We start from the raw sequence: 19,261 nt of genomic DNA on the forward strand, positions 1-19,261 counted from the left end.
ACCAGGACAGTATTGAACAGGCAAAAATTAAATATGAGATTCTAATTCAAAGAGGTTTACGGTTGGGTTTCTGGTCTGAGAATGATGTAAAGAAGAAACTTTGCCTAAGTGATACTAGTTGTGCTTATTTTTACTGTCTCCCCAAATTACACAAAAATATAAATAAACCACCAGGTAGACCTGTTGTGTCTGCTAGGAAGTATTTTTTACATAATTTAGGTGTTGTGTTACATAAAGTATTATTGAAAGAAGCTGCCTGTCTTCCCTCCTATATCAAAGATTCTTTTGATTTTTTGGAAAAAATTAAATCAGTTATTTGGAATGAGAACATGTTTTGGATTACTTTAGATGTGAAGAGTCTTTATACGAACATCCAACATAAATTTGGCCTAGAAGCTGTGTTTAACAGCATGGGAGATTCACCCCACACACATTATATATTAGATCTTGTACAATTTTGCTTAGAAATTAATTATTTTTATTTTGATAATCTAATTTTCTATCAAAAACAAGGAACAGCAATGGGTGCACCATTTGCCCCAATGTATGCGAATATATTTATGGGTTTGGTAGAGAATGAATGTATCTATAAGAATGATTTTGTAAAGAAACATGTGAAATTGTATTATAGATACATAGATGATTTGATATTTTTGTGTGAGGGGGGATATGATGATATACAGAATTTTGTACAAGAAATCCAGATTAATAGATTTAAAATTAATTTTGATGGGTTACAATATGGGCAGTCAGTTAACTTTCTAGACATTAATTTACAAGGTACTGTTGGTTTGCCTATAATTATAAGTTTATATAGGAAATTTGGGGACCCACATGATTTTTTACAAGCAACTAGCTGTCATCCTGCACATATTATTAGAGCATTGCCATGTGGTGAATTTTTAAGAATTTCTAGGTTATGTCATAATGATGAAGTGTTTTATAAGGAAATTCAAATAACTAAAAGGATGTTTTTGAACAGAAATTATGATAGTAAATTAGTGGATGCTGATATAGAAAAAATCATAAATATGAGATATGATGGGTACAATAAGAAAAAGATTATTAATAGTCATACAATAAATAGAGAAAGTCAGGTGGGTAATAATTTATTTGTAGTGTCAACATACAATGTATGTAGTGATATGATAAAACATAAAATATTACATTTTTGGGATTTTTTAGAGAACTATGATGAACTAAGTCATTTAAAAATGAAAAAATTAATTTTTTCCTATAAAAGAGGTAAGAGTATTAAGGATATGGTGGTACGAACAAAATTTTTTAATCCAGGGAATAAAATACCACTACAACCATCTAGTATAGGTACATTCCCATGTAGGAAATGTCAGGCTTGCCCATTTGTATATAGAACTTTTTCTAATAGCAATAATATACCATTTTATTCAAGTGGTTCATACACTTGTAGAACTAATAGGGTGGTTTATGCAATCACATGTGGATGTCATAAGTTCTATATAGGGCAAACTAAAAGAATGTTTAAAGTCAGGCTGTTAGAACATCTCAGGGATATAAAAAATAAAAAAATGGAGAGCCCTTTGGCTCAACACTTTTATGAATTTCATAATGGTAGCACTGACACTTTAAAAGCAACTATTTTACAACAGATAGCAAAGTTAGAGTCTGATGTTGCAGTAGTGGCAAAATTACTTTTAAAGTATGAAACTGTTTTTATTTTAAAGTTTGGCACTTTATTACCTAGAGGCTTAAACACAGAATGCTGTTGGAAAAATGTGATTTAATTGAGTAATTTTATTATTTAATTGTATAATAGTTTTATTGATTGATTGGTGTGATTATATATACTGTGCTATGTTATTGAAACTTTACTCCTTGAAGGCTTACAGTGGCCGAGGCGCTAGAGTTTGAAGACAATAAACCTGTTTTGGATCCTGGTTGCTGTTTCTGTGTCGTGCTGAATCTGCTTTTCCAGTTCTAGTTTGTTGTGTTGCTGTTTACTATCCATGGCCAGTGATCCAGCCATAAATGTACCAAGAATTTTCAGAGAAGACAATGGAGGTGGTTCCCAGCGAACACTAGATGGGTTCTTCAATACTAATCCAGACCGGAATTATGACCGGGTAGAGAGAACAACAGGTACTGAGAATACTGGGGATATTCCAGCATGGGAGCTTCCTCGCTGAAACAAGAAGTAAACGTTCTAACAACCCTTTGCGAATATTGGTAAGCGTTCCATGGATGTTCCTATTGAAGTTAAATCTACCATCTCTAAATTGACTAATTTAATGAGTAAAGAAACAGCTACATACTATAATATTAACAGTTTATCCAGATATCTCGAACTAGACATTATACCGAGAGGGCTCAGGGCACTTAAATTCCCCTCAGAGCCTTTTGATTCAACATGTCAGCTGGATAAATCTTTTCAGACGAGATGGGAATGTGCAGCCCATCAATGTTCAAGAGAATGGATCAAAATTCAAATAGAACGAGATAATATTAAGTTGGTGAACCTGAAGAAAGACATTAATGTAGTATGTAATAGTCTAGTTACTGTATTAGACAGGAACAGACTTGATTCCTGTCTTAGAGACATTCAAGAAAAAGTCAATGGCTTGGAAAAGAAAATTATTGATCAGAAAATGTACAAAATTCAGAGAGACTTAAGAGATTTTGAAAAGGGCAATGTGTACCTATTTCGAGCCAATCAGCGGTCTCGTACATCGGCTCAGACAACGAATCAACCCATTGAGAATGGCCAGAGACGTGACAGTACTTCGAGCGTGATGACACCCAATCAGAACATGGACAATTTCATGCACGCAAGAGAGGCGAGCGAGTATCCGGAATTACCTTCTCCAGCTAATCGCCATTTTTTTCCCGAACAGTTTCGGAATGCGGGAAACTTTGGTCAACAACGGAAAAGAGGTTTTGGCGAGCAGGAGTATTATAGGAATGGTCCACAAAGACTGTGGAGAGACAATAAAAGAACAAGATGGTACTAATTTCGAACTACTTACTAAAAATGTGATTAATTTGTCAGGCTGTCATATTTCTGAACACTTTCTTTCCGTTTTAAACTACGGATTGAAATTTGTACCTACAGTACTTCCTAAAATATATGAATGTAAAATAGAATTATATAGTTTCATTAGGAAGTTACATTTATGGTATTATTTCAATGTTTTAACATCTAAAAACTTTGTTATGGATAGTAATTTCAATGGAAATGTGTTAGAACAGAGTGATTCAGAGACAGAAGAATCTTTTGTTTCTTGTGACAGTGAATTTTTTGAACATAGGTATATAGATACCTCAGGCATTAAAACAGAAAGTACGTTTATGCCTCCATGTTGCAATGATGGCATTAAAAAAATACACGCAATGCTAGATTTTGAATTAGAGTTTGAATTAAAACATTTTGACAGGAAGTCAGTCACATATAACTTGTCTAAGATAGAATGGCAAGAATTGAGAAATTTTTCTAAACAAACAGAATTGGTCATAAAGCCCTCGGACAAAGGCAATAAGATTGTGATTATGCATTACACACAATATTTGGAAATGTGCTGGGATTTATTAGGAGATGAAACAGTGTATTGTAAAGCTCACCAGGACAGTATTGAACAGGCAAAAATTAAATATGAGATTCTAATTCAAAAAGGTTTACGGTTGGGTTTCTGGTCTGAGAATGATGTAAAGAAGAAACTTTGCCTAAGTGATACTAGTTGTGCTTATTTTTACTGTCTCCCCAAATTACACAAAAATATAAATAAACCACCAGGTAGACCTGTTGTGTCTGCTAGGAAGTATTTTTTACATAATTTAGGTGTTGTGTTACATAAAGTATTATTGAAAGAAGCTGCCTGTCTTCCCTCCTATATCAAAGATTCTTTTGATTTTTTGGAAAAAATTAAATCAGTTATTTGGAATGAGAACATGTTTTGGATTACTTTAGATGTGAAGAGTCTTTATACGAACATCCAACATAAATTTGGCCTAGAAGCTGTGTTTAACAGCATGGGAGATTCACCCCACACACATTATATATTAGATCTTGTACAATTTTGCTTAGAAAATAATTATTTTTATTTTGATAACCTAATTTTCTATCAAAAACAAGGAACAGCAATGGGTGCACCATTTGCCCCAATGTATGCGAATATATTTATGGGTTTGGTAGAGAATGAATGTATCTATAAGAATGATTTTGTAAAGAAACATGTGAAATTGTATTATAGATACATAGATGATTTGATATTTTTGTGTGAGGGGGGATATGATGATATACAGAATTTTGTACAAGAAATCCAGATTAATAGATTTAAAATTAATTTTGATGGGTTACAATATGGGCAGTCAGTTAACTTTCTAGACATTAATTTACAAGGTACTGTTGGTTTGCCTATAATTATAAGTTTATATAGGAAATTTGGGGACCCACATGATTTTTTACAAGCAACTAGCTGTCATCCTGCACATATTATTAGTGCATTGCCATATGGTGAATTTTTAAGAATTTCTAGGTTATGTCATAATGATGAAGTGTTTTATAAGGAAATTCAAATAACTAAAAGGATGTTTTTGAACAGAAATTATGATAGTAAATTAGTGGATGCTGATATAGAAAAAATCATAAATATGAGATATGATGGGTACAATAAGAAAAAGATTATTAATAGTCATACAATAAATAGAGAAAGTCAGGTGGATAATAATTTATTTGTAGTGTCAACATACAATGTATGTAGTGATATGATAAAACATAAAATATTACATTTTTGGGATTTTTTAGAGAACTATGATGAACTAAGTAATTTAAAAATGAAAAAAATAATTTTTTCCTATAAAATAGGTAAGAGTATTTAAGATATGGTGGTACGAACAAAATGTTTTAATCCAGGGAATAAAATACCACTACAACCATCTAGTATAGGTACATTCCCATGTAGGAAATGTCAGGCTTGCCCATTTGTATATAGAACTTTTTCTAATATCAATAATATACCATTTTATTCAAGTGGTTCATACACTTGTAGAACTAATAGGGTGGTTTATGCAATCACATGTGGATGTCATAAGTTCTATATAGGGCAAACTAAAAGAATGTTTAAAGTCAGGCTGTTAGAACATCTCAGGGATATAAAAAATAAAAAAATGGAGAGCCCTTTGGCTCAACACTTTTATGAATTTCATAATGGTAGCACTGACACTTTAAAAGCAACTATTTTACAACAGATAGCAAAGTTAGAGTCTGATGTTGCAGTAGTGGCAAAATTACTTTTAAAGTATGAAACTGTTTTTATTTTAAAGTTTGGCACTTTATTACCTAGAGGCTTAAACACAGAATGCTGTTGGAAAAATGTGATTTAATTGAGTAATTTTATTATTTAATTGTATAATAGTTTTATTGATTGATTGGTGTGATTATATATACTGTGCCATGTTATTGAAACTTTACTCCTTGAAGGCTTACAGTGGCCGAGGCGCTAGAGTTTGAAGACAATAAACCTGTTTTGGATCCTGGTTGCTGTTTCTGTGTCGTGCTGAATATTTATGTATTACCCTGCATTTACACATACATCATTAGTAACAGAAGTATGATGTTTCTAGGAACTTTACAGATAATTGAGAAATCCATAGTCATCTATGGCCTAAACACGATAGGAGTTAATGCACAACGGCTATGCTAGGTGTGCAAAAATCTATGCTGTATAACTTAATAACCAAGTATACATCTCCCACACCTGTTGTTAAATAGGAAATGCCACATTGGCAACATGTCATCCAAAGCAAGATACCCTGAGATTCAAACCTGCATATATTCAGGACAGATTTGCATTGATCTATTGCATTGCCATATGAGCTAGTGGACTTCACACTTGCTTTAATGTTGTAAACTTTATTGAATAATGATGGAATGTACATTCATCTGCCTTGCAGCATTATCATGTGTAAGCACACTGAGTTTAACTGTCATAGTTTGCAAAAATAAACATTAGAAGGTAATTTTGAAAAAGAATAAGCCATTAATGGCATTAGAGCACAACTGTCTGATTCAATACCACACATCTTCACATACAGTGGTAAACCTACAGCCATAAAATGGAATAAGGATTACAGATCCACACTTCTTGTACTTGTATTTTGTTTGATGGACTTCAAATATTACAGCCAAGCTGACCTGAATTGGTCTTACATTCATGAAAGTGATTAGAGCAAGCATGGATATTTAAAATAATGTATTTTCTATAGTGTAAAGCTTATTAATATGTGTATTACTCAGCATTCACACATGCAGAAGTATACTGTGTGATGCTTCTAGAAGCTTTGGGGATAAGGGAGAAATGTGTAGTCATCCACGGCCCAAGCTCTGTATGCATCATTAAACCACAGCCATGCTGGATGTGTAAAAAGCTGTATTTTAGAAGTTGCTAAAAACCATATGTCTTGTCTTCATCTGTGATGTGTAACATAAATAACGACTGATACTTTCAAAAATAAGCTGCAGAGGGATTTAAGCCCACAGATAGGAAATCAGCAGTCAGTTTAGCATATTGCATAACCATTTGAGCTAAGTGATATAACGGCTTATTAATAATTAAAAGTTAGCAGAATTTATGGAAGATCAGTAACAATTATTGTGTGAAGTCTTTATGACTGTACAGTCATAATCAAAGATTCTTTAGAATGTGTACACTGGCCTAGTATAGTTGTGGATAACTTCAGAATGTGTTGATGCACTAATGGTAACTTTAATGAGTGGAACTTAAATTCCTACATTTGTATTACTATTACTATTACCAATACAGATACCCATAGAATACACTTGAAACAGTCTCAGAAACAGTTATGCTTACTGCATACATATATGATAATGTAGGGATTAAGGTGTGAATTATGAAACTTACTGTAGGCAATACAGATACCCATCGAATACACTTGAAATAGTCTCAGAAACAGTTATGCTTACTGCATACATATATGATAATGTAGGGATTAAGGTGTGAATTATGAAACTTACTGTAGACATCTGCTGCAATCCGCGGTGGTGGTGCAGCGGTAGCGTTGTCGCTTCACAGTAAGATGCTGTCCGGTTTGATTCTCAGCTAGAGTGTCATCTGCGTGGGGACATGCGTGAATGGGCGTACCTTCATTGAAGGTTGTGCGTCAGGGCTGGTAACTCGGCACATAAAAATCAACTACCAATCATTAGCGGACCGGAGTTCCGCTGTGGCGTCCCCTAACTGGGAAAAAGCCGAAAGACACAAACAAACTGTAGGCATCTGCTAGCTGGTGTTGGACTTCTGTGATCCTCTGGTGAAAATCCTCTGTGTCCCTCCAGTGTAGGTCATCATAGCAGTGGTGGACTAGTAGGCCATTCTGGTAGAACTCATTTCATCTGTGGTGCTCCCTTGTAAGCTGGTTACATATATCAACATTGCAAAACTCCTGAGGCATGCTCCCATCCTCTGCTCATATTCAGCATAGACAGTGAACATCTGAGTGGTCTCCTCCTCAGTCCAGTTCATTACCCAGACATTCCAAAGCCTCCTCTTTGTTGCCATCCTCATTACTGCAGTTGAAAGTTGTAGAAAAAAGCCTTCCAAAAAATGCTAACTGAGGTCCCACTCTGTTCGCAGGAAACAGAAGTATGAGCAGTAAATGTATCAATATTACATCGAAGTTGGTGTATATAGGATGGTAGCAGATTACTGGAGGGCATCAGACACTTTACAGGTATTCCCATTTAAGTATACCTATTAAGTTGTTGCACTGAGAACCTTACATTATGTCGAGGTGCTGGTTAATAAGCCGAATTTCAAGAACTTGCACAGACATTTGCAAATAGGATTCCAAAACTCTGAAGGCAAGAGTCATAAATCTTAATAGAAAATGTACACTATACATACTCTTAATGTAACCTTTTTGAATGAATAGAGCAAAAGCATTGTATATAGTAGGGCTGATTTTAAAATCAGAAAGTGTACACAAAGTATACACATACAGTACTGTACACTTTGTGGTAACCTTTAGGAATCTGTCCTTGAATGTTAATGAACATTGTCAATTAAACAGTACTTAAAAGTTGTGTGCATAAAGCTAAATTTACTGTAAGGTATATCTGATTTAAAGCTAGCTTCAAAGGTACACTGTCACTTGCTGGTTTTGTTGTGGTGGAATAGATTGTTATTATCACATGCATATGCTATCATTAATCTGTAAAAATCAACTTATAAATGTTTTCAGTCATTTTTTTAAATTGTTTGCACTGTATTACAATGTGTCTTTTGCATAAAGGCTGCAGTAGAATTAAAGAATATGCATACAGATGGGTAAATGTCCATCAGTGGCATGGAGATCATCCCCTCATGCAGTTATATGAGTGAAAAGGAAGCATTCCCGATGAACTATAGATTTGGATGGAATGAAAATATATCCATAATTATTTTTGACTAACTGCTCTCTTTTTAATTTCTCCAAGTTTTTTGGGTTTCTAATACCATAATGGGAATGGACCCCATTCCTAAGTCAAGGTATGATTAATGTTCATGAAATTAGTATTGTTTTGATCTTTGATGTTAGCCAAAAGTGCTCTTCATAGCACCTGCAATGTGTCCAGAATCCTTCTGCAATTCATACAGAGTTACATGTATTGGTAGCATATCTAAATACAACTGTAAATTATTTTTTATGAGACCCATTACTCCTGCTACTGTTGAAACTGTCTGGGTATCTTTCTTTCACATTGCTCTCATTTCTGCCTGCAAATCTTGATATTTTATGACTTTGTGCTTCTGTCTGTTTGTAAGACCCTGTAAATACTGTGTGTAGAAATGTCAATGATCAATGCTACTTTTGTCTTCTTTTCACAGACTATTTTATCTGTTTTTTAAGCATCTATTTTCTGTAGTACTGTTAGCAATGGGTGATCCCATGTGATTTAAACTTTATCATTCTCCATAGTGCTTTGTAACCCTTGTTTCCAATGCTTTTCAGCTACTTCAGTATTTTAATGCTTGCACATACTACAGTGCAACAGTCTTGCCATACTATTATACCATGCATTATACAGGCCATTAGTGTATCACACCAGGCAACAAGATATGTGATTGTTTATAGTTCTCTTTTACAGAAACTGCATTTGTCTGTTTCACCCACATATTCAATAGACTTTGCAAACCAATATGTATGTAGGCCTCTATCCTGGGTCACCAGTATTAACCTTTCATCGTTTGGATTAAATTTATCTCTCCATAACCACTTCTGCATCAAATCATGATCAACATGAGGTTGTTCCAGGATTTTTCTGTACTTACCAAAATACATATGCCTTTTCCACATGTATTACCTTCTCATATTATGCTTCTCCTTATATTATTTATTTTGTTTTTTGGCACATTGAGTTTCTGCCTGATGTTTGATTTCCACTCCCACTTGACATCAATGTGTTTCTGCTAAACTAAGCAGAGAAGTTATCTTAGACTTCATCTCCTCTTTCACTATATTTGGAACTTGTGAGGTCAGCATTTATGTATACAGTCCTGCGACTGCAGATCTATACATGTAATCAGTATTAAGGAGGCCAAGACCTCTTTCAGAACAAGAGATATATAATCTTTGTATACACTGATTTTTATTTACCATTTGATAAGTATGAACCATTTTTCTTGTTTTTCCGTGCAACTGTTCCAATATCTTTTGAGGTCAGTCAATCATATCAAAACTGTAAGTTAAAATAGGAAGAATAAATTAGTTTAAAGCTTCAAATTTGTTCCTAGATGTCAGGTCTGTTTTCAGTATAAGTTTTGGTCTCCCGAATTATTCATTTCTGCATTTTAGTTGCATTTGTTCATGTTTTATTGTCAATCCTTCATCAATTTCCAAACATTTATACATTCCTTCCCGTTCAAGTTTCTTAATATCACATTCTTGTTCCAGACTGATATTTTCTTAGTTCTGTTGCTTCTGTACATTTATCAAGACCAAATGACATTCTTATATTATCTAAGAAAGTTTTAATGACTTGCAATTGTGCTTTCAACTCTTCATTTGATGAAGTATGCAGTTTTAAGTCATCCACGTAAAGAAGATGAGAAGTGCTTTCACTTGGAGGTGTTCTGGGAGGCAAATTATAGCCAAGAGTTAATCTGTTAAATAGACAGCATAATGGGTTAAGGGCAAGACAAAACAGCAGTGGAGATAAAGAATCTCCCTGGAATATTCCCCTTTGAATTTTTATCCCTGGAATAATAATTTGTCCTTTGTCATGACTTAATTGCAATGCCGTTTGCCACTGTTTCATAGTCACTGTAATATAACTGATCAGTGTAGGATGTATCATAGTCACTGTAATATAACTGATCAGTGTAGGATGTATCTAATACATCTGTGAGCACTCCTTTATCCATGAATGTGGGATGCTGTCAAATGGTTTATTGTAATCTATCCACATCATTACTTAGATTCTTCCCCTTTTTACAATTCCTCATTATGCCTTTACTTAGCAACAAATGATCCTTTGTTCCATTTGACTTTCTTTTGTTATACTTTTGTTCTATTACCATGACTGAGTTTTCTTCTAAATGACTATAAACTCTGTCAGCGTTGATTCCAGTCTATAGTTTGTACATCCTAAAATTATAAATTATAATAAATAAAATATAAATTATTATAAAATTGTAATTAAAATTGTATTTAAATTGTATTTAAAATGATATTTAAAATTGTATTCAAAATGGTATGTAAAATTGTATTTATAATTGTTTTTAAATTGTATTCTCAACATCATATTATAGTGGGATTTTATATATATATTTTTATTTATTTATGTAGTTAAAAAAGGGGGGGTGTATATACATCATCTCATGGATACACAAATTTGGTTATCCGTGTTAGTACATTTGTATTAATATATGTATATTCTGCTCTTTATTTATGGTCATTTGACCCAGATAGTTTGCCGTATAGTATGCTCTGCTTGCTGTTATCTTGGTAGTAGGATAGGGACAGTTTAGTTAGTAACTGTATTATAGGCTTTATTTTATAGTAGACTAATTCCCCCCTTTTTTATGTATTATCTTTATATATCATTATCTTTATATATATTATGTATATTATTGATTGCAACTAACATTTTATGATATAAATTTTTGATATATACACATTTTTGACTGATATAATGTAAAGTGCGTTTTAATGACGGTTTAATATGATATGTGGTTTTAAAAATAGGATGGTCCTCACTTATGAGGTCACTAATAGGGTAATTAATATAGTATTTAAGTGGGATTTACCCTTGTATGTGTTGTTTAGTCTGATGAAGGAAGGATACAAAGCCTTCCGAAAGTGCTTGTGTATTAATAAAGTTCTAACATTAAAAGTCGCTACATCGTGATTACTTTCACTTATTGGATTTATTACAGTCGTTACCTGCAGAAGGCTTCCTTTGTGTTTTTTGGATTACTTTATAGTTTGTACATCCTCTTTGGACCGCTTCCAGTGCATTCCTTGCCCTCTCATAGTGGTGGAGTCTGTTGGCGGCACAGAGGATAATTTCAGAGGAATGTCACCAACAGACCTCACTGGATCTATTGTGACCCCTACAGAACTAATCATGATTGTAAGTTCCATCCAGACCTGATTCCTCCAGGCAGTGTTTCCTGTCCATCCAAAAAAGTTGCAGCCATGCTGGCATAGAGCCTCGATTATAATTTCATTCTCTCTGTGTGAGAAATTGTCTCCCCTATGTCTGATTGACATCTGGAAGACAGCACGATATGCACATTAAACTTTATATAGGGGCTCACGATTGACATGATAATGTTAAAAACATGTATTAATTGAATTGCTGGCCTCTCATTTACAATGCAAAACTATGCAAAACAATCCATTTCATGCATAACACTGTTACATGCAGATAATTGAAATGGAAGTGAAAAACATATCTGAATATGTAATCCATATGGAGTAACAACAAAATCACATCTGTCAATCCATTTAACGATTTTGTCTAGTTCATATGTGCAGAGGTGGGATTTTAACCCATGTCAATGGATATTACATCAAGTAAGTATCACAAACCCAGTACTATAGCAATGATGTTGCCTCAGTTACATGCACATCCAAATAGAAAGAGCATATGTACGTCAAGAATGTTGTTGCATGTCATATGCAACCTCTGTCAGTGATACAGATGATAATAAATGTTACTGTCACTATCTGGTATGCAACACACATAATGGAGGTTATACATAAAAGTGAAGAAAAAAGTTACCATATTAAAATGATTTGTTATGCAGTCATGGCTACATATATATTGATACAAATGGAGAGATGATAAAATCATCAAGATAAGGAGAGTAGTACTGCTGGATCTATGTTCATCCTCATGTCCTGGCGAGTACCTTCATTTGGTGGCCCCTGTTTTCATAAAATGTCACCAAGACAACACTGATATATAGACTGTAATTTATATAGCATATATCATGGAGAGGGGTAGGCTAGAAAAAAAAGACACCTGGGTGAGGATAAAAAGTGCCCAATCCTGGTATGAGCACTGGTGCAGGACTGGAAAAATGGCAGTGTAGAATCCTGAAGACACGGAAACATTCCTACAATAGAGTTGGGCCAGACTCAGGGAAAGAATGGCTTCCCCTTTGTGGAAGGAAGTAGTAATCTAAAAAAACTACAAACATTGACATGCCAAAAAAAAATAAACATAAAAAAGATAGAGTGGATTAGTGAAGATAAAGAAGAAATTATGTTTTCTTACTATTATGCAAGAAGTCCAGAATTTCCAGACAGAAGATATTCAAAAAGATTAAGAGAGAACATGAAGATGCTTGTATAACATATGTTGCTCATGTGCAGATTCAGAGGGACCTATGCAATTGAAAAACACAGCATCACACATGTTGCTAAGAGTGCTATATAAGTACTGTGTTGCTAAAATAACAGGTTAAAACACTTACATTGTGCATCCACACCAGGTATATGTTCATATTTATGGCATACTTTGACTGCTGGAAAACAAATATAACAATACTAAGTCTTTCAGCTTTTCCCAGTGAGGGGTCACCACAGCAGAGCTCCGGTCCGCTAATGATTGGCAGTGGATTTTTACGGTGCCGAGTTGCTAGCCCGATGCCCAACCTTCAAAGAAGGCACACCCATTCATGAAATGCTGTATGCCGCAGCATTTGGGAAGGTAAGATATACCTGTATGTTCTGGAACATCTATTTCAGTGCCTCCCTTGGTTTCTGACGATCCCCACTGGTGATATGATGTGAGGTCAGGAACACAATTTGCTCATTTCATCTCATAAGGCAAGTTATTGATCTATAGTTTGCCAGATGGCTAGTATATTCACTCTTAAGGAGGAGTACCATTTTTCCTGTTGTTAAACTAGCATTTTTTCTGTTCAGGATGTGCATATAAGTAGTTCTTACTCAAGGCTAAATCTTCGCATAAAGATGTTAATACTTTCAGTCAGAAGTTAGGTTCTGCATCTGGTCCTGGGTTTTTCCAATTTGGAAATTTTTAAAATTTTCTCTCAGTTTCTCTGTCGACTACTTCATCCTATTTCATATCCTGTACATTTGAACTTATTTTGTCTTTTACTTCTTCTGTCATTTCAGCATCTTTGTCATGTTCCACAGGCTCTTCATAAACGTTTCTCTAAAATGTGTCAATTTCTTCTATTTTGGTGGTGTTTTTGTTTCTTTTGCTTTGTTTCCTAGTTCTCTATAAAACTTTTTTGAGTCCCAATATCTTTGTTAATGAGTTTCATGATGATGCGCTCCATAGCCTTGCAGACCAGGTTAGTCAGGCTTATGGGGCGATAGTAACCAGGGTCAGTTGTGGCCCCTCCTTTGTGGAGAGGAATAACTGTTGCTGTGCGCCATTCTATGGGCACGTAGCCTGTGGAGAGGTTGAGGTTGAACAGTGTGTTTAGGTGGGGGGTTAGTTTGTTCTGTAGTTCATGCAAGACGCAGCCTGGGACACCATCTGGTCCCAATGACAGTGTGTTTTTGGCTTTTGAAAGGGCTGTTTTCATCTGTGCGTCTGTGATTTTTGGGACACTACACTTTTCCAGTATTATTGTGGTCCCTTTTGGAGGTGGGGGGGGGGAGTTTGCACTGAATCTATCTGCCAGGATGTTGGCAATATCAGTAGGTTCAGTATATTTTGAGCTATTTTGCACTAGTTCAGTGCATATCTGTGAATTGCCACTTAGATTCTTAACAAAGCTAAAGAAGGCTTTGTGGTTATCTTTTGAATCCTTGGCTATTTTTCTTTCAAAGTTAGCCTTGGATGATTTCATGAGGGATCTTAGTTTCTTACTGATACTGATCAGGGATGTATTTCCTTCTAGAGATTTGCTTTTTTTCTGAACTAGTTTCCTCCTTATATTGTATAGTCTGTTTATTGGAGAGGTCCACCAAACTGGTTTCCTTCTCTTAGAGGAGTGAGTATTGGTTTTGCTATGGATGGCATGATCCATGCATCCTTGTAGGTGCTCATAAAGTGCATTTGTAAAGGTTTCTGCATCTTGGGGAGCATTATCCTTTAGCGTGGGGGCTGTGAAACTTTCCACCTCTGTCTTAAGTAAGGTGAAGTTTGCTTTAGAAAAATGTTTCACTGTAGTTTCCTTAATTGGGGGTGGTGGTGGGGTGTGGACACCCAGAGTGATTAGTTTATGGTCTGATCTAACCAGTGATGGGTTGACCTCCGGTGTGGAACGTCTGTCACCCATGTTGGTGAAGACCAGGTCCAATATGTTTTCACCTCTGGTAGGGGAGTTTACTAGCTGATCCAGGGCATTTGAGTTGATGAATTCCAGAAAGCGCTAGGCCTGAGAATTTGTACTCGAGTAGTTTTCCCAGTGAATGGTAGGGTAATTTAAATCGCCCAATATCAGGGTGTTCAGTAGGACCTTCATGTTTTCCAGTGTCTCCAGAATGGTGGAGTGGTGGTCCTGGGTCATGGAGGGTGATCTGTAGCAGGCCACAATTTGCATTGCAGATTTGCCCGATGTTAGCTGCACATGGATGATCTCAGAGGTATCATGCTCTGCCACTAACCTGGAGGCATAGATATCCTTGATGAATATGGATACACCCCCTCCTTTTATGTTTCGGTCCATGTTCTGTGGCCGAAACTTATGGTATGAGTTGTAGCCCGGTAGTGCTGGGGTACTCTCTGGAGCCTTGAACCAGGTTTCAGTTACTGCACAGATGTTGATGTTCTCTATACTGAGGAGTGCTTCGAACATGTGCATTTTGAGATTTAAACTCCTGGCATTGAGTAGCATAACCCTTAGTTTTTTGTTAATTGTGCTGTTTACGGAGGTGGATTTGACTTTTGAGCATTGCCTAAAAAAGGCATTATGGGGGCAGCAAGAGCCTTGGCCAATATTCGAAAGCCTAGTGACAGGTGCAAGCCATCTCTTGCGAAGCAACGCGGCTTGTCGAGCATGTCGTCCCAGGCTGACAGGCACTGGATCCCCTTTGAATGACACCAGAAGCTTAGCCAATTGTTGAAATTGATCATTTTTTCTTTATACTGAGGTATCGTTCTTGGTGAGGGCAGGATGCTACTCAGGGTCAGGGTCATACCTGCCTGGGCTGCATGATCAGAGAGCTCTTCCATGTCTCTTTTCATGTAGTCCAGGGAGGTACGTCTCAGGTCATTCACACCAACATGAACAATGACAAAGTCATATTTGTACTTGTTCTGGAGTGACCTGAGTGCTTGTGTTATGTGGCGGATTCTGGCTCCCGACAGGCAGCTAACAGTAACCTTCTGCTTGTCCAGCCTAGTGAGTGTGATGTCAGTGTGCCTGACTATAGTGTCACCTATTACTAGTGTGTTAGGTATGTTATTTCACCTTAAGGGCTGTGATTGTGTGGCACACTGATTTTGTGTTTTATGTGTTCTCTGGTTTGTGACGGGAAGTGCAGGTTGTTTGGGTGTCTGCTTTGGAGGTCTCTGATGCTTTTGCAGGTTTTTATTTAGAGCCTCCAAGTAATGTTTTGTGTAGTTATGTGTATTTTTTGACAGTGCTGTTTTAGTAGGTCTGTGTGTGGCTGGAGGTGTGGTGCAAGTGTTAACCTTCTCCTCTTGACTGTCTGTTCCAGTCTTAGGTGGAGACAGCTTAGCTTCCAGTTTGGCTGTATAATTGCATCTCTCCCATATGTTAGTGTTTTGTGGTAGGAGGAGAGGGTTGTCTGTGTACATGAGGCTGTTGTAACATTGCCTCGGGATACCCAGATTCACCAGCTGGACTGGAGAGTGCACCTGAGATTGCCCATTGGTCATACCTGAATAGTAGGGTGAGCTGCTTAGTCGCTTGGTTTGTGAGGGGTGAATAAAGACCCTTGTCCTGCTGGGCAATCAATGTCAGGGTATATTAGTGCTTGCTACTGGGTCTGAGCAAGTGCTGGGCTGTAAGATGCTTTTTGAGTGCTTAGGTTGAGAGTTAGACTAGTTTCAAGGGAAAAACTGAAGAGGAGACTTAGTGGAGCCGGGAATAATTTAACAGTAGCTAACCAGCACTGCCCGGTGTGCAAAACCGTGCAAACGTGTTTTTTATAGTAGGGAAATGAAAGAGATAGAAATTAGCCCAAAATGGCCAATAAACTACTAACTTTTGGGCTGGAACCACTCCTCCAGGGACAGATAGGTTGCTCAAAGCCCTCCTCTCTCACAGGTGAACACAGAAACTTCCTGCTATCCAAGTAAGGTATGGGCAACTCAGAAACCAGCATCACAGCCCTGAATTCAGCACTAGCCTGAAAACTGGCCTATACTAGCTTAGAAAGGCAGAAAGCAAGGAATTTTTATGTTTTTTTTTTTGTTTGTTTTTTTGAAAGATAAGGCAAAAACAGTAAAAAATACACTTAAAACAGCTTTAAACAACTACAAATGATCAGAAAAGGCTATTGAACTTTAGTGTGTAGCCTACAACAGTTAAACAAATTATTTAAACAAAAAACAGCTTGCTAAAAGTGCAGGCAGTCAAATAAGTACAATATGTGAAAAAACAAGCTTTTAAATCACAATAAATGCTGGAGAATGTGAGTTTAGGCAGAAAACAGTTAAGTAAAGCATGAAAGTACAGACAACTGATACTTAATCACTCCAAAGTCTCTCTTCTAAGCTAGAAGGCTTGTATCAGTTTAAGGCTTTCTAGTGCTACCCAGTAGGTTAGTTACAGGAAAGATGGCAAACAAGCACAGATGTGGCCTTTTAAACCAGAAAGTTGAAAGAGATGGAAAAAAAAAACTGTCCAAATGGCCAATAGCTACAATTTCTGGGCCAGGAACCACTCCTCTTGTGGTAGATAGGCTACCTAATGCTTACCACTCCCACTGATAAGCTAGTCAGCTTCCCTCCAATACAGCAAGGCTTAGAGGCTCAGAATCTTACAAATAGTCCTGGATACAGCAAATCTGTATCTGGACTTGACTAGTTACAGGAAAGGCAGGGAACAAGTACAAATGTAGGTTTTTAAGCCAGCAAGTTGAATGAGATGGAAAACTGCCCAAACGGTCAAATAAACTACAATTTCTGGGCCAAAACTCACTCTTCCCATGGAGGACAGGCTACCTAGTGCTTATCACTCCCACTGATAAGCTAGAAGGCTTCCCTCCAACACAGAAAGGCTTGGGGGGCCCAGAAGCTTACAAAGAGTCCTGGATACAGCAAATCTGTACCTGGACTAGACTAGTAACAGGAAAGGCAGGAAACAAGTGCAAACACAGAATTTTAAATCAGAAGGTTGAAAGAGATGGAAAAGCTTCCCAAATGGCCAATAAACTATAATTTCTGGGCCAGAACCCACTCCTCCTGTGGTAGACAGGTTATCTAGTGCTTACCATGCCCACTGATAAGCTAGAAGGCTTCTCTCCAACACAGAAGGGCTTGGGGGTGGGGCTCAGAAGCTTACCAACAGGCCTCGGTACTTGGACTACACTAGTTATAGGAAGGGCAGGGACCAAACGCAAAACGGGCTTTTAACCAGAAAGTAGAAAGTGATGGAAAAACTGCCCAAAAGGCCAATGGACTACAATTTCAGGGCTAAAACCCACTCTTCCCATGGTAGATAGGCTACCTAGTGCCTACCACTCCCACTTTTAAGCTAGAAGGCTTCCCTTCAACACAGAAAGGATTGGGAGGCTCAGAAGCTTACCAACAGTCCTGGTTACAGCAAGTCTGTATCTGGACTTGACTAGTTGCAGGAAAGGCAGGAAACAAGCTTAGAATTTTTTTTTTGTTACTGAAAAGCAGCAAAAACAGCAGTAAATACAATTCAAATTGTAGTGCAGGCCAGCACACCCGAGTGTGTAGCAACACTACGGCAAATACAGTTCAAATAAATGCAATTAAATTAACAAATGACTAAAAAACAAGTGCAGAAGGCAGTAAATTAGAAGGCTACTAACAAGCAATAATAAGTGCAGAGTAAGAGCGACTGAACAGATAACAGCACGCAGAAGAGCAACTTAGACAGTTACAGTAAGAGCAGATGAATAAGATATATATATATATATATATATATATATATATATATATATATATATATATATATATATATATATATATATTTTTTTTGTAGGGAGGGAACAGAGCAGAATTAAGAGGCTACAGGTGTTGTCCTTCTCAAATGCTCTCTTTGTACACAATAGGAGTGCCTGAAATCAGAATATGATCTCACTGCACTCATTTGAGTGAGCAAATGAGATGGACCCAGAAGGAGTATCCAAATACAAATCTACAAGAGTGGCAGGCAGTTTCAAAGCCACCAACATTAACACCAAAACAAGAACAGGGAGGGTGGATGGAGAACTAACTGTAGAGAGACAGCCACAACTTCAGTTGAGTTAATATTCAGTGAAAAACACAAATAAATAAATTAAATACAGTACTATATGCAAAAGAGCAGATAAAAGTGTACTTAAATTCACTTATACATCCAGCTGATTTCAGGTAGATGTTAGCCGGCCAAAGCTCTGATATTAAGCAGAGATAACTCAAAATGTACCGCTTATATAAGGCAAGACAGACCCCCAGATTCAGCAATCCTCCGTGTAATACTAAATAAGTCTTACACGGAAGCTGCAGTTGAATGGTATGACTTCAGCATGCCATGCATATTCATGAGGGCATGCTGAATCATACCCTAGTCTAACACGGTCCATGTAGGAAAGTAGGGGGCATGCCCAACTGCCAAGTTCTGCAAAGGGACACGCCCCCAGAAGAGTCAGAGTCTTG

This window comes from Protopterus annectens, chromosome 2.part0, assembly GCF_019279795.1.
Source record: "Protopterus annectens isolate FY-2018-M chromosome 2.part0, PAN1.0, whole genome shotgun sequence".
NCBI lineage: Eukaryota > Metazoa > Chordata > Ceratodontiformes > Protopteridae > Protopterus > Protopterus annectens.